Source organism: Pseudorca crassidens, chromosome 6, assembly GCF_039906515.1.
Source record: "Pseudorca crassidens isolate mPseCra1 chromosome 6, mPseCra1.hap1, whole genome shotgun sequence".
Lineage (NCBI taxonomy): Eukaryota > Metazoa > Chordata > Mammalia > Artiodactyla > Delphinidae > Pseudorca > Pseudorca crassidens.
This window is the reverse complement of record NC_090301.1, coordinates 134362731-134387444: the sequence shown is the minus strand read 5'-3', so window position 1 is coordinate 134387444 and position 24714 is coordinate 134362731. Positions and strand designations below refer to the sequence as shown.

Genomic DNA, 24714 nt, shown 5'->3' with positions numbered 1-24714 from the left:
AGCCCTGCCATCTGGCTCAGGCCAGTCCACTCCCAGGCAGAGCTCTCCCGCCGCAGCCCTGGCAGGCAGCTGTTGCTGAGAACCTGCTCTGGGCTGGACCTCCCCCCACCCACCCCTCCATCCTGCCTCGTGTCTAAACCAGGGCCCGGCCTTGTGATGTCCCTGCCCAGCGGCTCCCGGCTCCATCCCTGCCCTCCCCAAGCGGTTCCTCATGTGGGCTTCCTGACCATTCTCCCCACCTCCCCCAGCTCTTAGAAGCTCAGGTCTGACTGGGTTCTCTCCTGCTTAAAACCCTTTGCAGGCATCCCTTTGTTTTCGGCCAAAGCCGAGCCTCCAAGCCTGGGCCGCTCTGTGGAATCCAGCCCTACAAGCATGTGGGTTCCTCGACTGCCCTCCCCTCCCCACATGGGCCTCCGTCTGGGGCCCTCTCTGCTGGCCTGCCCTGTCCTGGAATTTTCGGTGCTCCCTCTGCAGGAACCCTCAGGGACCGAGCCCACCGCGCCCTGCACCTCTTCGTAGCCTCTGCTGCCAACGGTAATTAAGTAAGGGAGCGCGGCTTAGCATCTCCTCTGCTGAAATGTACTGTCTGCAAGAGCAGCGTATTGTGTGTCCCGTTGACAGCTCTGGACTGAAGCTCTCCACGTTTTTGAATAAATGAATAAGGCTCTTAAGCTCCGACACACATGGGCCTGGCACCTTAGGGTCTCTGAGCAAGTACAGTACGGCTGGCTGGATGCCCCGGGCAAGGCCATTACGAATCCTGTGACCCTGTCCTAGTTTCCCAACTTGGGATGCTTTCCAAGGGCACGGCCTGGCCCCACTCTTCCATGGTTGCTGACTTCATTGGGGAAACCAGGACACTTGCGGTTCCCTTTCTTTCCTATAGAGCACAGATCAGTTCTCAGAGCACCAGGGACCCCAAGAGGCTTTAGGGGAGGCTGACCTCCCGAAATTCTGTGGTATTTTGTGCCCCTACAGGCGGTTCAGGGTCGATCCCAGAAAGGCTTTGAAGCTGGGCCAGGTGGCAGGAATTTACCCTGTAAATGCTGCCCTGCACGTTTCCTTCTCAGATGCCTGCTGCAGACCTTAGTCGTCAGGCTCTGCATGGGACCCCAGAGAACGCTGTTCTAGTGTGTTATGCCCCCCACACATTCATGGTTCTCAGAGCTACATCAGCACGCAGGTACTCCCCCCTTCCCCCGACACGGTCAGAATGCGGGGAAGGGAGTCCCAGGGTCCCGGCGCTGGCACTGGCCCTGACCCTAGCAGGCTCCACTGCCTCTGTCCCCACCAGCCACTGTCCACGATACAGGGCCACGTGCAGCACGCCTGGAGCTGGGCGCATGCATGTGGGCTCCTGGTCTCCACGTGTGCACGTGTCAGAGGCTAGGTCCCAGATGGGTGCGTGGTCCCCACCCCGTGAGACCTCCTGCCTGTTGCATCCCCGGAGTCATGTTCATGGGGCCTTTATTGGGCACCAGACACTGTGCTAGGTTCTTAGAGGTATTTTCTTAAATTTACGCCCAAATTGGAACATGTAGTTGGTAACATCCTTTTGATTTTGCAGACAAGCACATAGCACAGAAAGGTGAAGAAATTTTCCCCAAATCTCAAAGCTTTGTAAGTGGCAGAACCAGGATTTGAAGCTGGCAGTCTGGCCCCAGATCCCGTTCTCACAGCCCTGGACTTACACTGTCCTGTTGATCCTGAGGGCTCCATGGTGCAGACTTGTCCTGTGGCCTCTCTAGCCTTTCTCCCCATGCCACTGAGAGGTCACTTTGCAGCCTCCCCTCTTTTATCAGGAAAAAATGGTCCCGAGCCGAGCCTTCTGGAACTTCCAGGGGAGACCCTTCCGCTAGCTGAAGAGGGGCCGCCCAGTCCATCATGCCTAGGGCTGCGGTGGGGATGGGCAGAGGGGAGGGCTGTTACAGACCCTTAGGAGGCCTCAGCTGAGGAACAGGGGTGCTTAGGAGGTGGAGAACACGGCGGGGCGCAGCCGGGGCGGGCTCAAGTCCTGGTCCTGCCGCTTTCGCGGAGTGACCCCAAGCAAGGGACTTCACACCTCTGGTCCTGAGTTTCCTGTCTGTACGATGCGGACATTAATGTGTATCGTGCAGCATTCTTCTGACAAGGAAAGTAAAATAAAACTTGCAAAATGTGAGTCCCAGACAGGGTTTACAGTAAGCTTTAAAAGAAGATTGGTTCCTAAATGTTAGTGCTTTTAAGCGGTCCAGGTAGCAGGGTGTTCAGGTCTTGCAGTTGTGCCCAAATACCAGCAGTTTCTTGTGGCTGGAACCTTCCCAGGGAGCCCTCACCACCTCATACAGGGCTCCACTTCAAGCTCTCAGAGCCGCGGTGGGGGCAGGGCCCCACCTTGCCCTCAGCTGACGCCTTTTGGGAAATTACTCAGCAGCAGCTGAGAGCAAAGGACCCAGGGGGCCCTGGGGAGACAGCAAACGGGAGAAAAGGGCATTAAAATAGGAGATGGTGGGCTTCCCTGGTGGCGCAGTGGTTGAGAATCTGCCTGCTAATGCAAGGGGACACGGGTTCGAGCCCTGGTCTGGGAGGATCCCACATGCCGCGGAGCAACTAGGCCTGTGAGCCACAACTACTGAGCCCGCGCGTCTGGAGCCTGTGCTCCACAACAAGAGAGGCCGCAATAGTGAGAGGCCCGTGCACCGCGATGATGAGTGGCCCCTGCTTGCCACAACTAGAGGAAGCCCTCGCACAGAAACTAAGACCCAACACAGCAAAAATAAATTAATTAATAAAGTCCTACCCCCAACATCTTCTTTAAAAAAAAGTAGGAGATAGTGGGGTTTCTTTAATTGAAGTCTAGTTCATTTACAACGTTGTCTTAATTTGCACTGTACAGCAAAGTGATTCACTTTTATATATATACACATTCCTTTTCATGTTCTTTTCCACTATGGTTTATCACAGGATATTGAGTAGAGTTCCCTGTGCTCTGCAGTAGGACCTTGTTGTTATCCATTCTCTGTGTACTAGTTTGCACCTGCTCATCCCAAACCCCCAGTCCATCCCTCCCCCAGCCCCCTCCCCCTTGGCAAACGCAAGTCTGTTCTCTGTGTCTGTGGGTCTGTGTCGTAGATAAGTTCATTTGCGTTATATTTTAGATTCCACATATAAGTGATTTCATATTTGTCTCTGTCTGACGTCACTTAGCATGATCATCTCTGGGTCCATCCGTGTTGCTGCAGATGGCATTGTTTCATTCTTTTTTATGGCTGAGTGGTATTCCATTGTATGTGCACCACATCTTTATAAAATGGGAGATGGTCTTTTACACCCACTACACAGGTAATGTTTAAATCCTAGAACCTCTGGATGAGTGAGGGTGTGGTAAAGTCGGTACAGCATGTGCCCTTGGTGACACTGTAGGAAGCAGCCTCCAGGGTGGCCCCCAGTGGTCTCTGCTCCTGCTGTTCTCAGCCTGTGTCATCCTTTCCTCTTGCTCTTGGTTTAAAACAACAGAATAAGGCAAGTGTGATTATGTTACAAAAGACTGGCTTCCGTCTTACTAGCAGACCGTTAATCTTCTCAGACACGTGCTTTGATGAAGCGTCTTGCTGCGCTGGACAGGCCCACGTGGCTCGGAAGTAAGGGCGGCCTCTGAGCCACAGCTGGCGGAGCGGTGAGGCCCTCAGTCCAGCAGCCCACAGGGAGCTGAATCCTGACAACAGCCGTGTGAGCTTGGAAGAAAATCCCTCCCCAGTCAGGTCTCAGATGAGACCCCAGCCTTGGCCGGTGCCTTCACTGCAGCCCGTGACACCCCGAAGCAGAGGACACAGCTAAGCTATGCCTGGATCCTCAACCCACAGAAATGCTGAGATGGTCGTCGTGGGTTATGTTAAGCCTTCGTTTTATGGTAATGTTTCATGCACAGTAGGTAACTGACCCACATGGTTAATTGACATACTATGTTTAGGAAGCAATTTAGCAAAAGTTGACACGCCACATGGGTAACTTCAAACCTAGAAACTCATTCTAGAGCCATCATCCAGCAGAGACTAAATCAGATATGCCCAAAGATGTGCATAAGAGCACTACCTATAATATAAAAAAAATAGGGATAATGGAAATACTGAAAAATAGCGACTTAGGAAACTTTGGTATATTCATTTGTTGAATATTGGTCAGTCACTAAAAAGCATAAGTATGAAGACTATGGTAGAAACATGTAGAAATAGTCTAAATATCAAATGTTCTTAAAAATATGAAGTACAACATGCAAGAGGATTGCAATAATGTAAATATGGTAAAAGACCTGTAAGGAAATTTGCAAAATTTCTGAAATTCAAACTTTCGTAAGAGAAAGTAATTCTGTAATGGTGGAATTTTGAATGGCTTTATTCATCAGTATATATATAAGGACTTACCTCTATAGCTGTATTAATATAGATGTGTGTGAAGGCTCCCTCAGAGGGGTCCAAGGACCCACCCCCTCTCCCTGCATCAAGGTGGCAGATCCTGGCATCCCTGCTTTTGGCCTGTACCCTTGGGGTGTGGCCAAGCTTCTGCCTGTCAACTACCACAGCAATCAGGAAATGTGCTTCAGGTCTGCTGTGGGAGCAGAATTGACTGACAGCCCCAGCTGCTGTTTCTCTCGATCCACCACCATGCTTTCCCTGAGGCCGTGCCTCTCGCGCGCTGCTTTCAGGCAGGGGTTGGTCCTGGTGCAGTACTCACGCAAGCCTATTCTGGTGAACCGTGGGACTCCTCCAGTGGCGGACTGTGGCTCAAGGACACCCTAGTGGCCTGGGCAGATCTTTCTTAGAACTGCTCTGAGGTCTGAGACCCTTCTACCCAGGCCTCCTTCCTTCCGCCCCCTTCACAGATGTCAGCCCTGCTTTGTGGTTTGACGGCTCTCCCCGCATTCTGTTCCCCCCAACTCTGTCCTCACAGGCACGTCCCCCAGCACACCTCTTACTCAGGTAATCCCGTCTCGGTGTCTCTTTCTCAGAGGATCTGAACTAACAGTTACCCCTCCCTCAGTCGGGTGCTCTGTGAGGCCCGGGGGGCGCACCCTGCCCTGTCTGCCTCTGGGGTTCGCAGACCTGCAGAAGTAAACCTGCAGTGACAACATGGTGCAGTGAAGGTTAGTGTGGAAGCACAAGGGAGGGTGTCTAACTCAGCCTGGGCTGGAAGTGGCCAGAAAGGACTCCCCAGAGGAGGGGCCCCTGTTGCTGAAACCCTCGGTGTGAGTTGAAAGAACCCAGTGCTGATAGTTAATATTAAATATGTATATAACACAGATGTGCCAAACCCTTTACATGTGTTAATTCACGTTATGCCTGCAACAGGCCTCTTATCCCCATTTTACAGATGGGAAGATCCAGGCATAGACAGATGAAGTGGTTTTCCTCCAGCCAGTGCTAGACTTGGGGTCTGAACCCAGGTGGTCTGGCCCTAGAGGTTGTGTTCTTAGCCACTGGACCATGTTAGCCAGAGACAGGCTATGGGAATAGCTTGTACAAAAGCTAGAAACAAGACAGTTTGTGTGGTTTTTGTGTCAGCCAGAGCCCAACTGGGAGACTGAAAGCCCACAGTAATTTGAACAGGGAAAGCTTAACATGAAGAATTATTATTGTTGACAGTGGGTTGAGAGGCCCAGGCAGGAGCAGAGAGACCAGTTTGCGGGGCAGGGGGCGGGGGGGCACTGCGATACCAGAGGAGACATGAGGCTGGCTTGAACTTGGCAGTGGAGGTGGAAAGAGGCAAGACTCAGACTACATTTAGGAGGCAGTATGGGTGAAATTCGGTGATAGACTGGGTCTGGGGGGTGTGGCAGAGGAAGGTCAGAGGTCAAGGGTCAGGAATGTCTCCTGGGTTCCGGGTTGATAGATGGGTGACTGAGGTCTGCCCTTCTCTCTGCTGCAGAGCTCACAGACACTGGATCCCATTCTCCTCCTGTCTCCTGGACATCCCTCCTTCCTTATTGATTATGCCTCCTTGGAAACGCAGTTTTGTTGTTAATGATGATGATGGTGGTGATAATGGAGATGATGATGATGGAGATGATGGTGGTGATGATGATGGTGGTGGTGATGATGATGATGGTGGTGATGATGGTGGTGATGATGGTGATGGTGATGATGATGGAGATGATGGTGGTGATGATGGTGGTGATGATGGCGATGATGATGGAGATGATGGAGATGATGGTGGTGATGATGATGGTGGTGATGATGGTGATGATGATGGAGATGATGATGGTGGTGGTGATGATGATGCTGGTGATTGAAGCCTTTCAATGCACTGGGAGCTTGAGAGTTCCCAGATTGAGGCAGCACCCACAGATTGTTCAGAGCAAAGGCCAATGGGGATGAGTAGCTGTGCCCATAGGCTTGATCCTGCTGATCCAGCAGGCCTGGGGGACACAAGCTTATCTTTTGCAGTTCCTGGGGCCACCTGGACTCAAAACCATCCTGACTCTGGACTTCTTCCAATCCCACCCCCGTACAGCCTTTGTTCCCCAGAGGGCCCTCTACAAGTCAGAGGTAAACTGCATCAGTGGATCGACTCATGCTGTCACCCACCTGCACATACCCCTCCCCCGACCTGCTGCAGGGACAGTTGCCCCTGCTGGGCACTGCCGACCTTGTCAAGGGCTGGAGGGTGCTCAGCTGGGGCCAGAGCCTACGTGGAGGGAAGGAGTAGCCGGGCATCCACACGCTGCACAGACAGCAATATCATTGCTTTATAGTCAGACCCTCTGTATTGATAGACTTTACTGCTGTCACCAAACAAGACCAACCAGAGTCTGATACCTTGACACTGACCCTTTGACCGGCTAGTTCAACACAGACATTTCCAGCATGACTGTAATTAGGCTCTCACACAGCACAATCTGTTGGACGCCCTGTATCTGCTTTCTGGCTCGGTTTTCCAAGCACTCAATATCAGTTTTGAATTTTCCCTACATTATCCACACGTGGATCCTAGGCCTTTTCCCCAGCAGAGGGTCTCCCTCACTTTCCTGGGTCGCTGAGCTTACCTGCCCTGAGCGGGTCCCCTTCAGAGCTGAGCACACCAACTGGAGGCCCCTTCTGGTTCCCACTGCTTGTGCGCAGCCCTGTGGCCTGAAGTAAGTGTGTCTTTGTCGATGTGCTTAGGTAAGAAAACACGGGAATCAGGGTCCTGGGAGACTGGGGTCGACGGGGGGGGGGGGGGGGGCCTCGGCCAGGGGCTGACCCTGCAGGTGCATCTCCAGGAAGCCTTTAGCCTCAGGACCAGCCCAGAGCCTGGTTGTGCAGCTTACTACCACGGGCACATTACTTACCTTCTCTGTACCTTGGTTTCCCGTCTGTAAATGGGAATAATGGCAACGCCCATCTCCTGGAGTTTTAAGAGGTTAATGAGTTGGTACTTGTAAAGCACTTCGAACAGTGCCTGGCACAGAGTTAAAGCTAAGGAAGTGCAGGATGACTTGTATTCCCCGAGATGCCACGCGGAGCCTTTGGAAATGTCTCCGGTGGTTGTGATGGGGGTCGGGCTGGCAGTACTGCCCTGCACAGAGCTCTCACCCCCCGGCAGAGCCTCATTCGTGTGTCTGACACCTCCACCAGCCCCCGGCCTCTCTAGGGGCAGCCACCGGGCCACCCCAGCCTTTATTCCCTGGACCTGGCATCGTCTTCGGGGTTCAGGAAGTGTCGGCCAAATCCAGGACTGAGTAGCGACTGGCGGGAAGGCCTGTGACAAACGGGCAGACAGACCCCATTGGTGCTGGCCTGTGAGGGTTGGCTCAGCCCGCGTTTCTCAGGGGTGCACGGGGGAGTGGCTGCTGAGCAAGGCGTCTAAACCCCAGTCTTGTCCCCTCTGGATAAAGCACCTCCAAAGCGGGCCCAGTGCCTTCGGACACTGCTCCCAGCGGCAGCTGAAGGCTGCCTCGGCATCAGCCCGCAGGTCTGGACCGGCTGACTGCCCTGTGCGGGCGCCTGCAGAGGGAGGGTGTCCCAGCCCTGAGACCTGGACTGGGCCCCTGCCGAGGAAGCTTGTCAGATGCCCCGGTGGCAGAGGGGCACATCTCAGAGCCCCGGTGGGAATCAGGCCAGAGCTGCGCGCCCGCCCGCGCCGCCCCTCCTGCAGACCCAGCGCTTCCCGCCTCCAGCTCCTGTCCAACCCGTTTTGGATCTGGGCCCTAAGGCTCCCCCTGCAGGCCGAGCGAGTGCCAGGAGCCATCTGCTGCGTAAGCCTGCGGGCTTGCATACACACCAATTGATTCTGGTTTGCCTCCTGATGAGGTCTTCAGTTGAGCCAAGGTATCAGAGGCTACGTTAACCTGAGGAATGCAGGGGAAGGGAGGGGGCAAGAAGCCCAGGGACAGCCGAGGCAGCCCAGCAGGCAGGAGGCCTGTGAGAGCACGAGGCCCACGGCCCCCTGCCCCTGCCTGGCCTGACGCTGGGCCGGCCCTCCGCAAAGCTGGCAGAGCCCTGGCTTCCCCAGGGCCTGGCGGGCAGTCGTCCCCTAGGCCTGCCCTGTCCAGTCCCCCGTGGAGCTCCCTCCACAGATCAGTATCACCCCCGCACGTAGGAAGCAGCCGCTCCACTCCGGCTGTTGCCTTACATTATCTACTTAAATGACCGCAACCCCCTTAAAGAGATGCAGGATTACGCCCCTGGTCCAGTTGGGAAGCAGCGGCTCAGAGAAGCTAGGGAACTTGCCCGTGGACACACAGCTGTTGCTGGTGCAGCCACCACGGGCCCCCCGGAGCCCTGACATGATGCCTGTGCTGTTTCCTCTGTCAAGGCTGCAGCCTCACCGGGGAAGCAGGGATCACCCTGGGTTTCCACAGCTGGGACAGCAGCACCCTTTTGTGAAGCAGCAAAGCCTCCTGCAGACCCCAGGGAGCCCCAACCCCTCCTGGGACATCCGTGGTGAACAGATTCGGAGGAGTAGCGCGGGGGGCACCCAGGAACCCCGACTAGAGCATTTCAGTCGCCAGGTCACTGCTTTGTCCTCTGGGGATATGATGCTGGCCTGAGGTCTCTCTTTGAAACACAGTCCCCCTAAAACCGAGTTCCCCTGCTGAGTTTATGAGTGATCTCTCAGTGCCGGACCTTATTCCCTCTCTCGTCTCCTCTGACCTCAATCCTGTGCTCACTGGACACCGAGCAATCAGAGTCAGATGAGAACAGTTGCTGTTGTCGGCAGTGTGATAACAGTGTTAGTGAACTCGAATTACCGGTGTAGACATCACCGCTGAGGTACACACGCAGGGTGTCTCTCCAGCACAAGATGTGCTCACCCACCCGTCACTGCTGGGAGTGGGTTGTGCTGTGTGCATTTGTGTATCGCTGTGGCCGAGGTGCTGTCCCCACCTGCTCCCTCCCCCTTTGAGGGCGGCTGTGAGCCATGAGGGGTCGCTTCCCTGGGAAAGTATCTGACAGCCAGGGGTCTCCATCCCCCCTTTACCCAGCCCGCGTGGTTTTACAGCCCAGATTTGGGGGTTACTTGTTACCACTGAATTAAGTCCTCCTTCCTGCCACTAGACCACACGGAAGAGCCCAACTACAAGAGTCAAACTCTCTTGGCTTAGACAGTTCATGTTCACTGGGGGTGCGAGGCGCTCATGAATAGGAGGTGAGGCTTCTGCTCACGGAAGCAGCCTGCAAATCCTGCAAATTCTTACCGCTCAGACCCTCACAGCCTGGTGTCAGCTGATGCCGCAAAGCCTTTCTGAAAACAAACGTCAAGAAGTGATTGTGCAAGACAGAGCCGCTAGAAATGCCTCGTTTATGGGTGTGTGAGAAGGTCTTTGTGCCTTTCTTTTTTTTCCATTGGAAGAGCATAAGCTCAACTAAGGTGACAGCCCTGGAATGCGAACAGAACCGGCCGGGTCCCCCCCGCCACCCGCCTTCACACCCAGCTCTGAAACGCTGAAAGCAGACTTGAGGGGCTGTCTTCCTGCACGCGGTTCGAGCACCACCCCCGCCCCGTTCCCATGGCAGCCTGGCACGTTCCACTGCACTCTTCACACTGCACCCCGTCTGGTCCCTTGTCAGTCTGTCCCAACTGGGCTGTGAACGCCTGGCGCCTGGCGAGCGGGGCGAGCCTTCCTGCCTCTCGGCCACCTGGCTGAGCACCTGGCAGGCTCTAGGTGGGAGCGGGGGTGGGCAAGAGTGGAGAGGCCAGAGGAAGCCCCAAGAGGGGAGGACCCCCTGTGGGCCTGAGGGCCACCACACCCCAAAGCATTTACTGAGCACCCCTGGGTACCGTCGCAGTGCATGGCTCTGGGGAAAAGTCCAGGTTCGTAAGATGCAGGCATCAGCTTACAAACACTTTCACGTGTTTTGAACTTCACACACTGTCATGAGTAGATTGTACACAGTCAGCCTGTTTACCTGAGAAGAGAGTGGTTCTGCAGCGTTCACATGGGGTGTAACAGAAGGGGCGGGAGCCTTGGGCCACGCACGTGCTTTGAGTCCCCAGCCAGCCTCGGACCTGGCGGAGCTTCATCGCCCGGGTTTCTGGGGATGGGAGCTCTGCAGCCACACCCCTCTTACCGTGCCCCAGCCTGGCCTGGGACCTAGGACAGCAGGACTTGCCAGACAAGACGTGCACGGGTGCCCTGAGTCAGGGCTGGCCCAGGCCGGCACCACCTCACGCCCAGGTCCACAGAGCACCCTCCAGGGCCCAGCCGAGGAGGCAGGCAGCAAATACATGCAGGAGCCGGGCAGCCTGGATGGGGCGTGTCTGGAAATCCCAGGGCCCAGAGGCGAGATCCGACCCGAGGGGCCGTGCCCTGGGAGCTGGGGCTGGGTGGACAGCAGCTGAGTTCGTTGCTGAGAGCCCTGTGTGTCCTAGGACTGACCCGGGGAACCGTCAGTTGCCAGTATTGTCACCCACCTCACGGTGACCACGGGGGTAGCCCAACCCTCCATCCATCAGCACACAATTCTCAAGCCCTGACCATGCACCAGGCTGTGTTCTGGGCCCTGCAACCATGGCGATGGAGAAACATCCCCGCCTTTATATTCCCTGAGGGGCACAGACAGTAAGCAAGGAACAGGCCGTCGTGGAGCCTGCGAGACCACGCGCAGGGCTGCTGTGGGACAAGGAGGCAGAGGTGCCGGCTCGGGGGGTGAGAGTGGCCGAGAGGTCCGTATGGAGGAGGGGACCTTGGGGCAGAGCTGAACGGAGTGAGGGAGCCAAGTGGACACGGGGGTGGGGGGCGTTCCCAGCAGAGGTAGGGGCCGGGCCAAGGCCCGGGGGCAGGGGCGAGCCTGGCACGCCTGGGGCAGCAGGAATGGGAGATACCGCGAGAGCCGAGGGGGGCGAAGCTCAGCGCCCCCCCTCGCTGGGGCGCCTTCGTTGCTCTGCGCTCTGCGCTTGGAGTCAGCTGTCTTTGGCCAGGGAAGCAGCCTGCCTGGACGAAACTCCCCACGGTTGCCTGTGGCCTGAAGCGGCCACCTGCAGGCCGGTGCTGAGCGCCCGGCGCACCTTGGGGACATCCAAAGGCGCGGCCCCCAGGGGTGCCCGTCTCACCCAGCTTGCGCTTGAACGGAACTGCCGCAAGCCAGGGAAACCACAGACTTGGAGGGGTGGAGGGCTTCTGCCCCTGCTCCGTCCGCCGCCTGCCTTGGTCACCAGCTCCATGTAACCCCGGGCTGTCTTCCTCACCTGCAGGCGTTTCCTCTGCAGCCTTCTGGCCTGCTCTCCGCCCCCTGTCTGTGCAATGCAGCCCTCCCCTTCCTGCCAGCCTGGGGGCTCCTCTGCGGGCAGCCTCCCGGTCTCTCTCCTTCTCCTGAGGTGCCTGTTTCGTCCCCTTGTACGCAAGCACCCAGCATTGCTGCCGCTGCAGGAGAGAATCTCTAGAAATTCTGGTTGAACAGCGGGGAAAAGAAGCTGGCTGTTGGCTCGCTGGTTCTGGTGACCGGACCTCAGGGTGGACGGAACCGGGAGATGGGGACACAGGCCATGGAAGGAGGGCGGGGACAGGAGGGGGCCGTGCAGGAGTCTGCAGGCTCCTGAGGTGACGCATCCCTGAGTCCGCAGTTTCCTTGTGCTGGCTGGGAGCCTGAGGGTCCCGCGGCGCTGGCCGAGGCGTCCCCAGACACTCAAACCAGGCTTGTCCACCTGGCGGGCATGCACGTCTGCATCTGCCAACAAGTAGCCTGTGGTCCCTGCTCATCTGTGCTCATTTATCCTCACAGCAGCACACAAAGCGGAAATTCTGGACTCCTCAGAGGTTACATGCCGGCCCACGTCACACCCGCCGCGGAGCCACGGCTCATGGGGCAACGTCAGCTGCAAAGACCAGAATTTCTTCTGGCTCCCCTCCCGGACTCAGTGTGTTCTTGGCTGGCCTCAGCCTGCAGCGGCTTGAAGCAGGGTTTCGGTTCCCGGCCAGAGACTGAGGTCGGGTCGTGGAGGTGAGAGCACCGAATCCAAGCCACCTGACCAGCGGTCAGTGACAAGGCCTGGCCCTTCAGCTTTGCAGAAAAGAATTCCCACAAAGACAGAAGGTAGAGAGGCAAAGTGTTCATTAGGAGAAAAGAAGAGTGCAGTACGTGTGGATAGACACACGGGCGGGCTCAGAGAGAGAGTCGCGCCCTTGTGGCCATTTGAATCACTTTTATGGGGCATTTCTGCCGGGTTTCCTCTGGCCAGTCATCTCGCTCTGCCTGCCTCTGTGTCCGTATTCGTTTATCTCAGGGTCCTGGCCTGTGCGTGCGCATCTCTTAGCCGAGGTGGATTCCACCGCAGAGGCCTATGGGGAGTTGCCATCACCTACTGCGGGGCGGTGCCCCTCCCTTTTTGACCTCCAAGGAGCTTCCTAGCCGGGAATGTCTCCTTGACTTCGAGAATGAGGAGTATGTGGTCTCTTATCTTCTGTGGGGCAGGGCCCAGCCTCCTCTCTCGATTGTCCTGCTGATCTCGTCTTGGAGTATTGGTCCACAGGGAATGAATCTCCAGTTGCTTACCCTGGGGCGGCCCGTGGTCAGACCTGGCTCCAGGCGAAACTGAAGCACATGTTCAAGGTCTCACCGAAGGGCCCCAGCTCGCGGCAGATCTCTTTTCTCCCTGCGCTCTTCTCTCTGCCGCTCACCTTCTCGGTCTCTCTCTTTCACGAGCGGATTCCCTCCTTGCTCTCTCTGGTCATCTGAAGATAGCTCCTGACAGCAGGCACGGCCCTGCAGCTCAGAGCTCTAAGAGGGCAAGTCCCCTCTGCAGCCCCGACCCTACAGGAGGGGTGAGGGAGGGCAGGGACGCGGGGGGCGTGCCTTAGGAAACAAGCTCTCTCTTCCACCCCCTCCTTTACTCTCCTTCCGTGCTTCTCCCCATTTAGCCGCTGTGCCCCGGCCCTCTGGAAAGACAGGCAGATATACAGAGCAGAAAGCAGAATAAAAGCAGTCGCTTCCTCCCAGACCATTAGGGGAAGAGAGTCACTGGGAGCAGACAAAAGATCTGGGAGGAAACCACCAGGGAGTGGGAGCTGATTCCCTGCGGAGGAACTGGAGCGGAGGTGAGAGGCGGACCTTGGCCCTGGGCTGTGGCAGGACCAGCTGGGGCAGTGGGATGTGAGGGCAGAGCGGACCTGCCCTCATCAACCTGTGAGGCACTGGGTGTGGGGAGGGAAGAAGTTGAAAAGAGCTGAGCTTTTTCTTTTCCTTAGCTGTCCTTTCAGAAAACCAGGTGCCCCTGTGAAGTGATGGAGCCGCAGGCAGATTCCCGGGAATCCAGAGGTAACCAGCGAAGGAGTCTGCTAGCGGGAACGTGGGCCCTCTCGGTGGGGACTCCCTGCGTGCTGCCTGCAAGGACAGATGACAGGAGGCGGCCCGGTGGCTGCACACCGTCTGTCCTGGCTTCATGAGCATTCCCTCTTCCCTCTACCTGCCTCGAGGACATAATCCCAAGGAGAGGGCAGAGAGAAACCCTGAAATGATGGAAATCAGGTTGCTACAAATACTTGGTGAAATTGGAGTTCAAAAACAGAGCAAAATAAATTTACTCTTCTTGACCTGGGTCAGAGACAAGCAAAAACGCTGCAGGGAAAAGGGGCATAGATTACACTGGGGTGTTGGGGGTATGTGGACATGGAAGGCTTCCTGCAGGAGGTGAGGCTGGATCAAAAATTGAAGGTTCTTGGGACTTGAAGAACCTGGTAGCGCAGTGGTTAAGACTCGCGATCCCAGTGCAGGGGGCCAGGGTTCGATCCCTGCTCAGGGAACTAGATCCCACATGCATGCCACAGCTAAGAGTTCGTATGCCACAACTAAGGAGCCAGTGAGCCACAACTAAGACCCGGTACAACCAAGTTAATTAATTAATTAGTATTGAAAACATTTTGAAGGTTCTTGATATGTATGCACGTTTACATTTCCACCAGTGTCCGAGAGATCCTGCTCTAACCAAGACAGTTCTCGTCCCCAGGGATGTGAATCCAAGCATCCCTCAGGTGCTCAGAGCCCTGTGGGAGCTCTTCAGGGGACTAGTTCCAGAGCCCGCGCTCATGCCAGGGACTGTGCTCAAGGTGGCTGGTGCTTGGCGCCTGCAGGACCAGCGCTGGCAACGTTTCTCGTAGATGCCTGGCTGGCCGGCAGGGGGCGTAAGCTCGCCACAGCCCGGGGCCCAGGAGCCCCCGGGAGCAGCCGGGTGGGTGGAAGCCAGGATGCTGAGTCTCCTGGCATTTAATAGTCTTCGAGGGCCCACCCCAAGGCATCCCCCCCGCCCTCCCCCAGCGCTGAATCCAGCCCTGCGTTTTCTGAAGAACAGTTCCTTCAGGGGCCGCCCAAGCCGCCTCCTGACTCGTAATTCGAAAGGTAAGAGGTGATGACCCAGAGTGGTTTCCAGGGATCCCGGGATGGCTGGGGAGTGTTCTCACCTGGGCTCTCCAAGCCTGCAGACTGTGGAGAGACCTCCATGGACTGAGTCACTTAACATGGCAGTTGTAGAAAAATAATTCCGGGCAAAGATGCTGGTTGTAGTAATTGAGCAGAGACCAATCTAAGTATCTTCTAATACTACTGCTGCTGCTACTACTAATAATAAGTCATAGACCGACCAAATGATGAAATAATTCTTAGCCATTGAGAACCCTGTCTTCCATGGAAGCAACCTAAGTGTCCATCGACAGATGAATGGATAAAGATGTTGTTCATATGTACAATGGAATATTAGCCATAAAAAGGAATGAAATAATGCCATTTGCAGCAACATGGATGGACCTAGAGATTATTATACTAAGTGAAGTAAGTCAGAGAAAGACAAATATCAAATGATATCACTTATATGTGGAATCTAAACTATGACACAAATGAACTTATTTAAGAAACAGAGGGCTTCCCTGGTTGTGCCGCGGTTAAGAATCCGCCTGCCAATGCAGGGGACATGGGTTCAATCCCTGGTCCGGGAAGATCCCACATGCCGCGGAGCAACTAAGCCCGTGCGCCACAACTACTGAGCCTGCGCTCTAGAACCCATGCTCCACAACAAGAGAAGCCACTGCAGTGAGAAGCCCGCTCGCCGCTACTAGAGAAAGCCCGCGCGCAGCAACGAAGACCCAATGCAGCCAAAATAAATAAAATAAATACATTTATTTAAAAAATAAACAGAAACAGACTCAGAGACATAGAAAACAAACTTATGGTTACCAAAGGGGAAAGGGGGTGGAGGAGGGATAAATTAGTAGTTCGAGATTAGCTGATGCAAACTACTATATATAAAATAGATAAACAACAAGGACCTACTGTGTAGCACAGGGAACTATATAAAATATCCTGTAATAAACCATAATGGAAAAGAATATGAAAAAGAATATATATATATCTGAATCACTTTGCTGCAGTCCTGAAACTAACACAACATTGTAAATCAACTCTAAGAGCACTGTCTTCAAGAAATCTCTAATGACATAGGATAAGGCTCATAATATCATATGCTAATTCTCCATGCGTCTTTCCCGAATCCGTTTCTGCTCTGCCCTGCACCCCAGTGCACTGCTTCATCCCAGTTCCCTTTGCTTCTGGCTGCAAGTCAGACACACCAGAGGGAGGCGTGGGAGGAGAGAGGCTGGGCAGGGTCTTCTCCACTCTCTCCTTGCCTCAGATGCCTCCAGGACTACAGCTCTCTCTGGGCAGCCCGTCTAAGTCTGCACCCTCTCTGGACTCTGATACCTCCATTTTCTTCTCTTGCCCTTTTGGCCCTGAGGGTGGTAAGAGCTCTCTGCTCTGGACAGCTCCTGGGTGCCTCAACATCCTCCGTTTGTTCCCTTAAAACGGAGGAGGTAAACTTGTCCATGTCTCTGCAAGTCGTCCTTCACTAAGCGGCTCTCCGTTTGAACCATCAGAGCAAATGCTTTTCCTTCCAGGGCTCTGAGTGACACACATGTTAAGTGTAGAGAGAAGAATACAAAGCTGTGTACAGGAAAAAAAGGCCTGGTGCTTCATCTGCATCATTTCACTGCACCCTCACAGCCATGCAGCAGAATGCAGTCAACAGGAATGTCGACACCAGATTCAAATTTAGAAAGCGTTTGAAGGAACATTCTAATCATGCCTTTATGGAAGGGAAGAAGATGCTGACAAAGGAAAAGTGAAAAAGGCACACTAGATATGTATTCCGTTTTTATTTTTTAAAGTTTATTTATTTATTTATGGCTGCGTTGGGTCTTTGTTGCTGCGCGTGGGCTTTCTCTAGTTGTGGCGAGCGGGGGCTACTCTTCATTGCAGTGCATGGGTTTCTCATTGCGGTGGCTTCTCTTGTTGTGGAGCACAGGCTCCAGGCACGCAGGCTCAGTAGTTGTGGCACGCGGGCTCAGTAGTTGTGGTTCGCAGGCTCAGTAGTTGTGGCTCACGGGCTTAGTTGCTCCGTGGCATGTGGGATCTTCCCACACCAGGGCTCAAACCCATGTCCCCTGCGTTGGCAGGCGGATTCTTAACCACTGCACCACCAGGGAAGTCCCTATTCCATTTTTAAACTGCCATAAGTTACTACTAGATTGCAACTTTTAATGCATAATATTTTAACTCTTTTAAGAATGAGCCTCTGAGAAGAGGAGGGGGCCACGTGAGCTCAGATGACCTGATTTTTCCCAACGCGATATTCTAACCCCACTTAGAATGGGAGGGACTGACTTAACTTCTTAGAATCCCAGCTGTACCGCTATGTGACGTTATGCAACTCTGTGCAGTGATGATATAAACCCCTGCCTCCAGGGTCACTGTGATGGTTGACGAGTCTGTGCTGTGAAGCGTCCGGCCCTGTGTCAGGTCACAGTGGGGACTCGGCTGCCTTGTCTGGAGTGGACTTACTGCAGCAGCTGCGTGGTGAAGAAGAGATAGGGTGTGAGAGGCAACGCTTCGTGCCGTGACCTACGGCTGGCACGTAGCAGTGGCCCCTAATAAGCTGTTGACAAGTCAGTGGTGAACAGATGGATGCTGTGCCCAGACCTGCCCTCCCCAGGCTGGGTCCCAGCAGCACTGTGCAGCCGCCTCTGTTCCACAGGAGGGTCTTCATTCTCTAGGCCACTGTGCCAGCTTTTATTGCTGTGTAAGGAATTTCCTCAGGCGGTGGCCTGGGACGTCATGGATTTATTATCTCGGACTTCTGGGCACTGCCCAGCTGAGTCTGCTGCTCAGGGACTCGCAGGCTGTGATCAAGGTGCAGGAGGGGCTGCACTCCTACCTGGACACTTGACCAGGGCTGGCCTCAGAGCCTCGGCCCGAGCTGTCCACCAGCCTCAGTGCCTTGCAGGCTCATTCTGGTTGCTGGCAGAGCCCATCTGCTTAGCTGCAGGACTAAGGTCCTTGTTCTCATGCTGGCTGGCAGCGCGTGATCCTCTCGGCTCCTGGAAGCCGCCCACACTCCCTTGCCAAGTGGCCCTCTCACCACATGGCAGCTTCCTTCCTCAGAGTCACCACGAAGGAATCTCTCTCTCACTCCAGCCTGCTCAGAGCTGTGACTGTGTGTGTGTGTGTGTGTGTGAGTCTGTGTGTGTCGTGTGCACACACACATGTATGATCACTCTGCCGTATGATGTAATTTATCAGAGGACTGACAGCCCATCGCTTTTGCCATATCCTGTTGGTTAAAGGCAAGTCCCAGGTTCCACCCGCACCCAGGCTGTGATTCACTGGGGGTCACCTTAGGGTGTGTGTGCTACACCTATCCCCTCAGAGTTCTGTTATCTGTTGGGTGATGAACAAATTTATGTATTTTCCTTCCACGTACACTATTTGCATTTTCCCCAGGATGTTCAGGAAGTAATTTCCTATCTCCAGATAACGTGATAACATCGGGTATCCTGGCAATGTTCAGACTGGTTTCCTTTGAGGCAGTGGAAGAGGTGGCCTCACTACCAGAAGCCTTCACTCTTCAGGGTCACTGCCCAGGTGGCCGTCCACTTGCCATATCAGTTCACCCATTTACTGGTTTATATTTCTTGAGCATCTGCTGTGTGCTTAGCATCGTATGTAGAGATAATGCTAGTCTCTTCCTGGGGAGCCGACTTCTTTACTTCCTTCTTTTCCTTCTGCTGAGTAAAAGCATATTCCTTTGCTTTCAGTCAAGATACATGTTCAACCACAAATCACAGAAAGCCCAACAGTGACTTCAATAAGTAAGGATGGATTTTAATCACCTAACAAGAAGCCCAGGACCAGGCAGTCCAGGGCTGGTGCAGCTGCTCAAAGATGTCATCCTTGTCCCAGACTCTTTGCTCCAGCATCTAACTTAGTCTTCAAGGTCACAAGACTGCTACCACAGCACCAGCCATTGCATCCATATTTCAAACAGGAAGAAGCAGGAAAGGCAAAGGGACTGGCCTTTTTGTCCTAGAAGGGTCACCCTTCCTCAGGACTTCCGCCTACATCACATAGGCCAGAACTCGGTCACATAGACACTAGTAACTCCGAGAGAACTGGGGGAAGTGGATTTTGTAGCTGGGCACCTCGTCATCAGGAAAAAAATCAAGCAGGAAGATGGGAAATGGATTGGGGGTTGGTCACCTGCGGGACCACTGCGGGGCTTTGGGCCCAATCTCACAGCCTCCCAAAGCTCAGAAAATACATCTACAGTTTCCTGCAGTGACAGCGGCTGAGTCTTTCTGGGTCCTCGTCGGCAGGCTGTGACGACACAGGGGTGTTCTTGCTTTATTTGCCAGGAAGGCATAATCTGAGCAAAAGCAGGTGTCTTAAAATGGAACTCATGGTCTTGTGGCCCAGGAGCCCTGCCGTCCAGAGCTCACTAGGGCAGGAGAGGTCTTGTGCCAGCAATGCTTAGGGGAGAGGTCTCTTTTCCTTTTCTTCTGAAAAACATGCACAAATGTAAGGGAATTCTGTGCAGGCCCTGGCCCTGTCTGCCCTGAGAGCCAGCCCACTTGCTCACCCCTGCTCTGCCCTGGGTCCCGGCGGTGACCCCTGCTGGCTTTGTTGTGATTGCAGCCTGAGCCTGGCTGAGAGACCCTGGCAGCAGAGTCGGGGTTGGGAGGAAGGGAAAAGCAGGGGTTTTCCTCTCCCTTTTGACCTCGGGTCCTGTCCCCACCGCAACTGTAGCTCCACCGTGGCTCCAGTGTCCCCAGAAGGCCTGCTGAGGTTTCCACTTTGCTCAGTGACCCCAACCCCTGAGCCCAGTGACACCACCTTTTTGTGTTGCTCTCTGGCCCGGGGCCGGCAGCTGCTGGCATTGATCTCGGTTCTCTGTTGGCTTCCTAACCCTAACCCTAACTCTCCCATCCCCACGGTGTGACCAGTACTCCGCCTAAGTCCCACTGCTTTAAATATTCCAGTGGGTTTTGCCCGCTGGCTAGATCCCAACTCAGAGAAACAGTACAATAAACACCCAAAACACCCATCACTTTGGTTTGACAATGATTGCCACTCCACGATACTTGTTTCATCTTTTTTTGTTTCTGTGGGAAAAAAATCCGAGCCCTCCTGGTGTTGCTTAAATGAGTTCAGTATGTATCTCTCAAGAATAAGGACATTTTCTTACATAACAAGTATATTCAAACTGCTCCCCCCTGTGTTCACACATTAACACACCTAACAAAAGGAGCAAACGTTCCCTGTGCTCGCGCACTACCCAATACACAGTCAAATTCTCCCAGCTGCTCTGAAGGTGACTATTTTACAGTTGGTTTGTTTGAACTAGGGTTTAAACAAGACCCACACGTTGCATTTGGTAGATGTGTTTCCCGGGTGTCTTTTAATCTGAAATGTCACAAGATGTCACACACGCTCACAGTAGGGGGCACAGCCATACTGAGCCCCCGACTCAACCTGTGTGTGCCCGCACCCCCCGCAGAGCCCCTTACACAAACTGCTTCCTCTCCCGGGACATCTCCGGATGCCACAGCTGCGTACTGAACTCTGCTCCCTGCCGCAGGCAGTAAGGGGTACGTTGTCTATAAAGAACTTAAAAACAAATAATAAAACCGTTTGCTATAGGCTGAAATGTGTCCCTCCCCCAAGATTCATAAGTTGAATCTCCAGTAATCTCCAGTACGATGGTGTTTGGAAGTGGAGCCTTTGGGTAACGAGGTCACGAGGATGGGGTCCGCATGATGGGATTAGTGCCCTTATAAGAAGAGAGGACAGAGAGCTTGTTTCCCTCTCTCTGTCTCTGTCTCTCCCTTCCCCCTGCCATGTGAGGACACAGTGAAAAGGCCAGAAGAAGGAACTGAATCTGCTGGCACCCTGACCTTGGACTTCCAGCTTCCAGGACTGTGAGAAGTAAATGTCTGTTGCTTAAGCCCCCCAGTCGGTGGTATTTTGTTACAGCAGCCTGAGCTAAGACACCACTAAAAGTCAGTCAGCTTTTTGTTTACCAGCATGTACCAGCAGTTCTAAAGAACATCAGTGATAAAATACTCCTTCCTGCAGCCTACAGGGCTCCCATCACCCCCTCTTGTTATGTCATTGGTCAATGTGACTCTTGTTAAGACTATGCCAGGGGCTTCCCTGGTGGCACAGTGGTTAAGAATCCGCCTGCCAGCGCAGAGGACATGGGTTCAAGCCCTGGTCCGGGAAGATCCCACATGCCACGGAGCAACTAAGCCCGTGCACTATAGCTACTCAGCCTGCTCTCTAGAGCCCACAAGCCACAACTACTGATCCCATGTGCCACAACTACTGAGCCCATATGCCACAAGTACTGAAGCCTGTGTGCCCAGAGCCCATGCTCTGCAGCAAGAGAAGCTACCGCAATGAGAAGCCCACATACCGCTATAAAGACCCAATGCAGCCTAAAATAAATAAATTGAATTTTTAAAAAAGGACTGTGACAAAAAGATATTACTGAATCATCAAGAAGCAAAGTTAGTGTGTTGAATATGTGACTAAAATGTCAGTAGGTAAATCTGATAAGGATACGTACCGTAAATTAACATTTATCTAAAGTCTAAAAGCACACAAAATAATACTATTATTATTAAGATATATATACATATATAACCAAAGTGTAAGGACTTTCCTAGAAATACCAGACACCAAATTTAAGATAGTGGTTGTCTCTGGGAGAGATAGTAAATAAAAGAGGAGAGAGAAATAAAAGAGGTCCATAGACATAAAGGTAGCTTTTCCTGTCATAAGCTAGGTGGTTTGTTAAGTTATTCCCCACACATTTTTTTTCTAAGGTATAGTTGATTTACAATATTGTGTTAGTTTCAGGTGTACAGCACGGCAATTCAGCTATATATATATATATATATATATATACACACACACACACACACATACATCTATTCTTTTTCAGACTCTTTACCCTTAAAGAAGGGTAAACTCTACCCATAATATTGAGTAGAGTGCCCTGTGCTGTACAGTAGGTCCTTGTTTATCTATTTTATATACAGTAGTGTGTGTATGTTAATCCCAAACTCCTCACTTATCCCTCCCCCCTTTCCCTTTTGGTAGCCGTAAGTTTGTTTTCTATGTGTATCTCTGTTTCGGAAATAAGTTCATTTGTATCTTTTTTTTTTTTAGATTCCACATATACGCGATATCATACGCTATTTGTCTCCCCCTACGCTTTTGCATGGTTTAAATATCTTATTCAAAGAATGCCCGTTGATCAGCCGTGTGCTGGTCAGGCCTACCACCAGGCTCGGTTTCCAGTTTCTATGACGTGGCTTCTGTCCTGGCCTGGGGGCATGACTGAGCCTGGTGCTTCTGAGCCCAGGGCTGGAAACAAGGCAGGTATGTGGCTGAGCAGGTGGGCAGTGGCCAGAGCTGGAGGGTGGTGGTCACCATATTGGGACCCTGGGAGTCATTGGGGTAGATCAGTGGCTGGGCACCAGGGAGGTGGGTGACCTTGAGAGCACACAAGGGACAGTGAGGGTGGGGTCTGCAGGAGTGGAAGGGTGTGGAGAGAAGGGGGATGGGCATATCCAGCCCCGTGGCTGGTCTGCTGTAGGAGGGCAGCCGTGGTAAAAATGGAAGCAGCCAGAGATTGCTATTTATAAGAATAACTACAAAGGCTTGACAACCCAGAGAGAGCGCTGAAGAAGTAAATTGAGGGCTGCTGGGGAAACGCTCAGGGCTTCTCATCTTCAAAGCATTTCTGAGACACGAGCTCATGAATCCTCCGCCCAGGGCTCTGAGCGAGACACGGGAAAGAAGGGAGGTGGGGACAACGCGTGGGTGACCTCCCCAAAGCAGCGGGAGCTGGCGGGTGGCTCACGGAATGCGCGCTCGTCCCCTCCGGCCGGCTCCGCGCCCTGGGCCTCACCGGCTGCCAGGCTGGGTCACTGCGGGCCCGTCGATAAAGGCAAGCCGAGGCTGCTGGTCATGGGTCCAGGTGTGGGTCCAGGTAGAGCCCTGGCTGAGGCCCACGGGACTCAACACACGGGCGAGGGCTGCTGCGCAAACCCCAGGCGGGAGGCGGGTGTGAAGCAGACGAGGCGCCGGGGCGGGAAGGAGGGCAGAGAAGAGCCAGGAACGTGTGCCCCTACACTTGGACGGGGGGCTGTCTGGGACTTTGGCTGCACTGCCGGGAATTCTAGGGTCCTACAGCAGGGAGGCTGTGATCACGCTTCCCTGGAGGAAGAGACCAAGAGAACGAGTGTCTCTCAGGGTGGCAACGGTGGGGTTTGAACCTGTGTCCCTTTGCACGAATCCCCTGGCCCCTGGCAGTCCCCACTCATGCCTCCTTTCTACCCAAGGGCCTCTCCTCTGGAGGCTTTCCCGGCTGCCCCAGGGTGTCCCCAGCGGCTGATCCGAAAGCACCCACCACGCTCAGCTGGAAGCGGCTCGTCGCTCGTCGCCCACTGGACGAGGGGCGGGCTTTCCGCTCGCTGGCTCCCCGCCCTGGCAGCAGCCGGGCTCGCCCCCGGTATCCTGCAGGGTGACCTCCAAGTGGCAAAGCCTTTCCCTGTGTCTCAGGTCCAGGGGAGAAGCTGGGGGTCAGAAGTGACTGCCCTGCGGCCGAGGGGCTGGGCGGCCCAACAGGCAGGCGCCCCGACCGATGGTGCGGAACAAAAACACGCTGTCCCCGCGGTGAGCCCTGTCCTAGTGTCGACGGAGCATCCAGGTCCCAGATGCGCGGATGCATCCACGAACGAAACAGGGACGGTGGTAACAAACTCTGCCCCACGAAGCACCATACCCAGACCCAAAGGCATTGCCGCAGTTTCATGGTTCAGCACGTTCTCCCCCGGCATCCGTGGTGAAGACTATTTCATCGTCCTCCACAGAAGGCGTATTTGTGTGTGCATATGCTTGAGAGAAATTTACTGCAAAGATACGGGTACGAGGCCAGCTGGCAGCACTTTCCAAGCCAGGAGCCTCTTTGAGCAATCTGCCCTAGAGTTCTTGTTTGCAATGCTCAAAACCCCGCCGGGTAAGGAATACACAAGCGCAAAATTGCACTTACCCCGGAGCCCCTCGCCCAGCAAAGGAAGGGAGGGCCTGGCCTTGGAAGGAGGAATGGAATGGTGACTTTGCAGGGAAATTTAAGGGTCTTGGGCAATTCATTTGGTCCAGAGCATACATTTCACGTTCAGAAGTGAAAGACAGAAATGCAGTTATTCACAAGGACCTGCTGTACAGCACGGGGAACTATACCCAATATTTTGTAATAACCTATAAGGGAAAAGAATCTGAAAAAGAATATATATGGCAAATATCATATGATATCACTCATGTGTGGAATCTAATATTTTAAAAAGATGAAACAAATGAACTTGTTTGCAAAACAGAAACAGACTTACAGATACTGAAAACAAACTTACGGTTTGTACAAACGGGCAAAAGTGGGAGGGACGGATAAATCAGGAGCTTAGGATGAACATACAAACACTACTATATATAAGATAGATAACCAACAAGGACCAACTGTATAGCACAGGGAACTCTACTCAATATTCTGTGATAACCTCTATGAGAAAAGAATCTAAAAAAGAATGATTTTATATATATATATAACTGAATCACTTTGCTGTACACCTGAAACTAACACAACATTTGTAAATCAACTATACTCCAATAAAATTAAAAATTTAAAAAAAGAATATACATATATGTGTGTGTGTTTGTATGTATAACTGAATCACTCTCTGTATACCAGAAACTAACATGATATTGTAAATCAACTATACTTCATTTAAAAAATTAAAGAAAAAAAGAAATGCAATTGTTCAAGCGTCTCTCTTATATTCTCTTTCTAAAAGGCCTTTTCTAGGGCCTTGGTTGTTTTCCCTGCTCAATGAACATAATTCCTACCACCTTCTCATAAGTGAGTTTTTTAGCTTTAAAA

General features: G+C 53.4%; 1 protein-coding gene across 13 annotated transcripts in view; it reads left to right on the top strand.

Moving 5' to 3' along the window:
• Positions 1-24714, top strand: part of TMEM177 (transmembrane protein 177) — a 40416-nt gene that overhangs the window by 5906 nt on the left and 9796 nt on the right. For 2 of the 13 annotated variants that reach the window (XR_010944524.1, XR_010944522.1), the window contains exons 3-4: positions 302-6521; positions 12177-23799. The exons of 1 other annotated variant lie outside the window; for it this stretch is intronic. The gene's annotated coding sequence lies outside the window, so the exon portion shown is untranslated. The remainder of the gene's footprint in view (positions 1-301; positions 6522-12176; positions 23800-24714) is intronic. 10 more of the 13 variants (XR_010944532.1, XR_010944531.1, XR_010944526.1 and 7 more) reach the window with 9 other exon arrangements.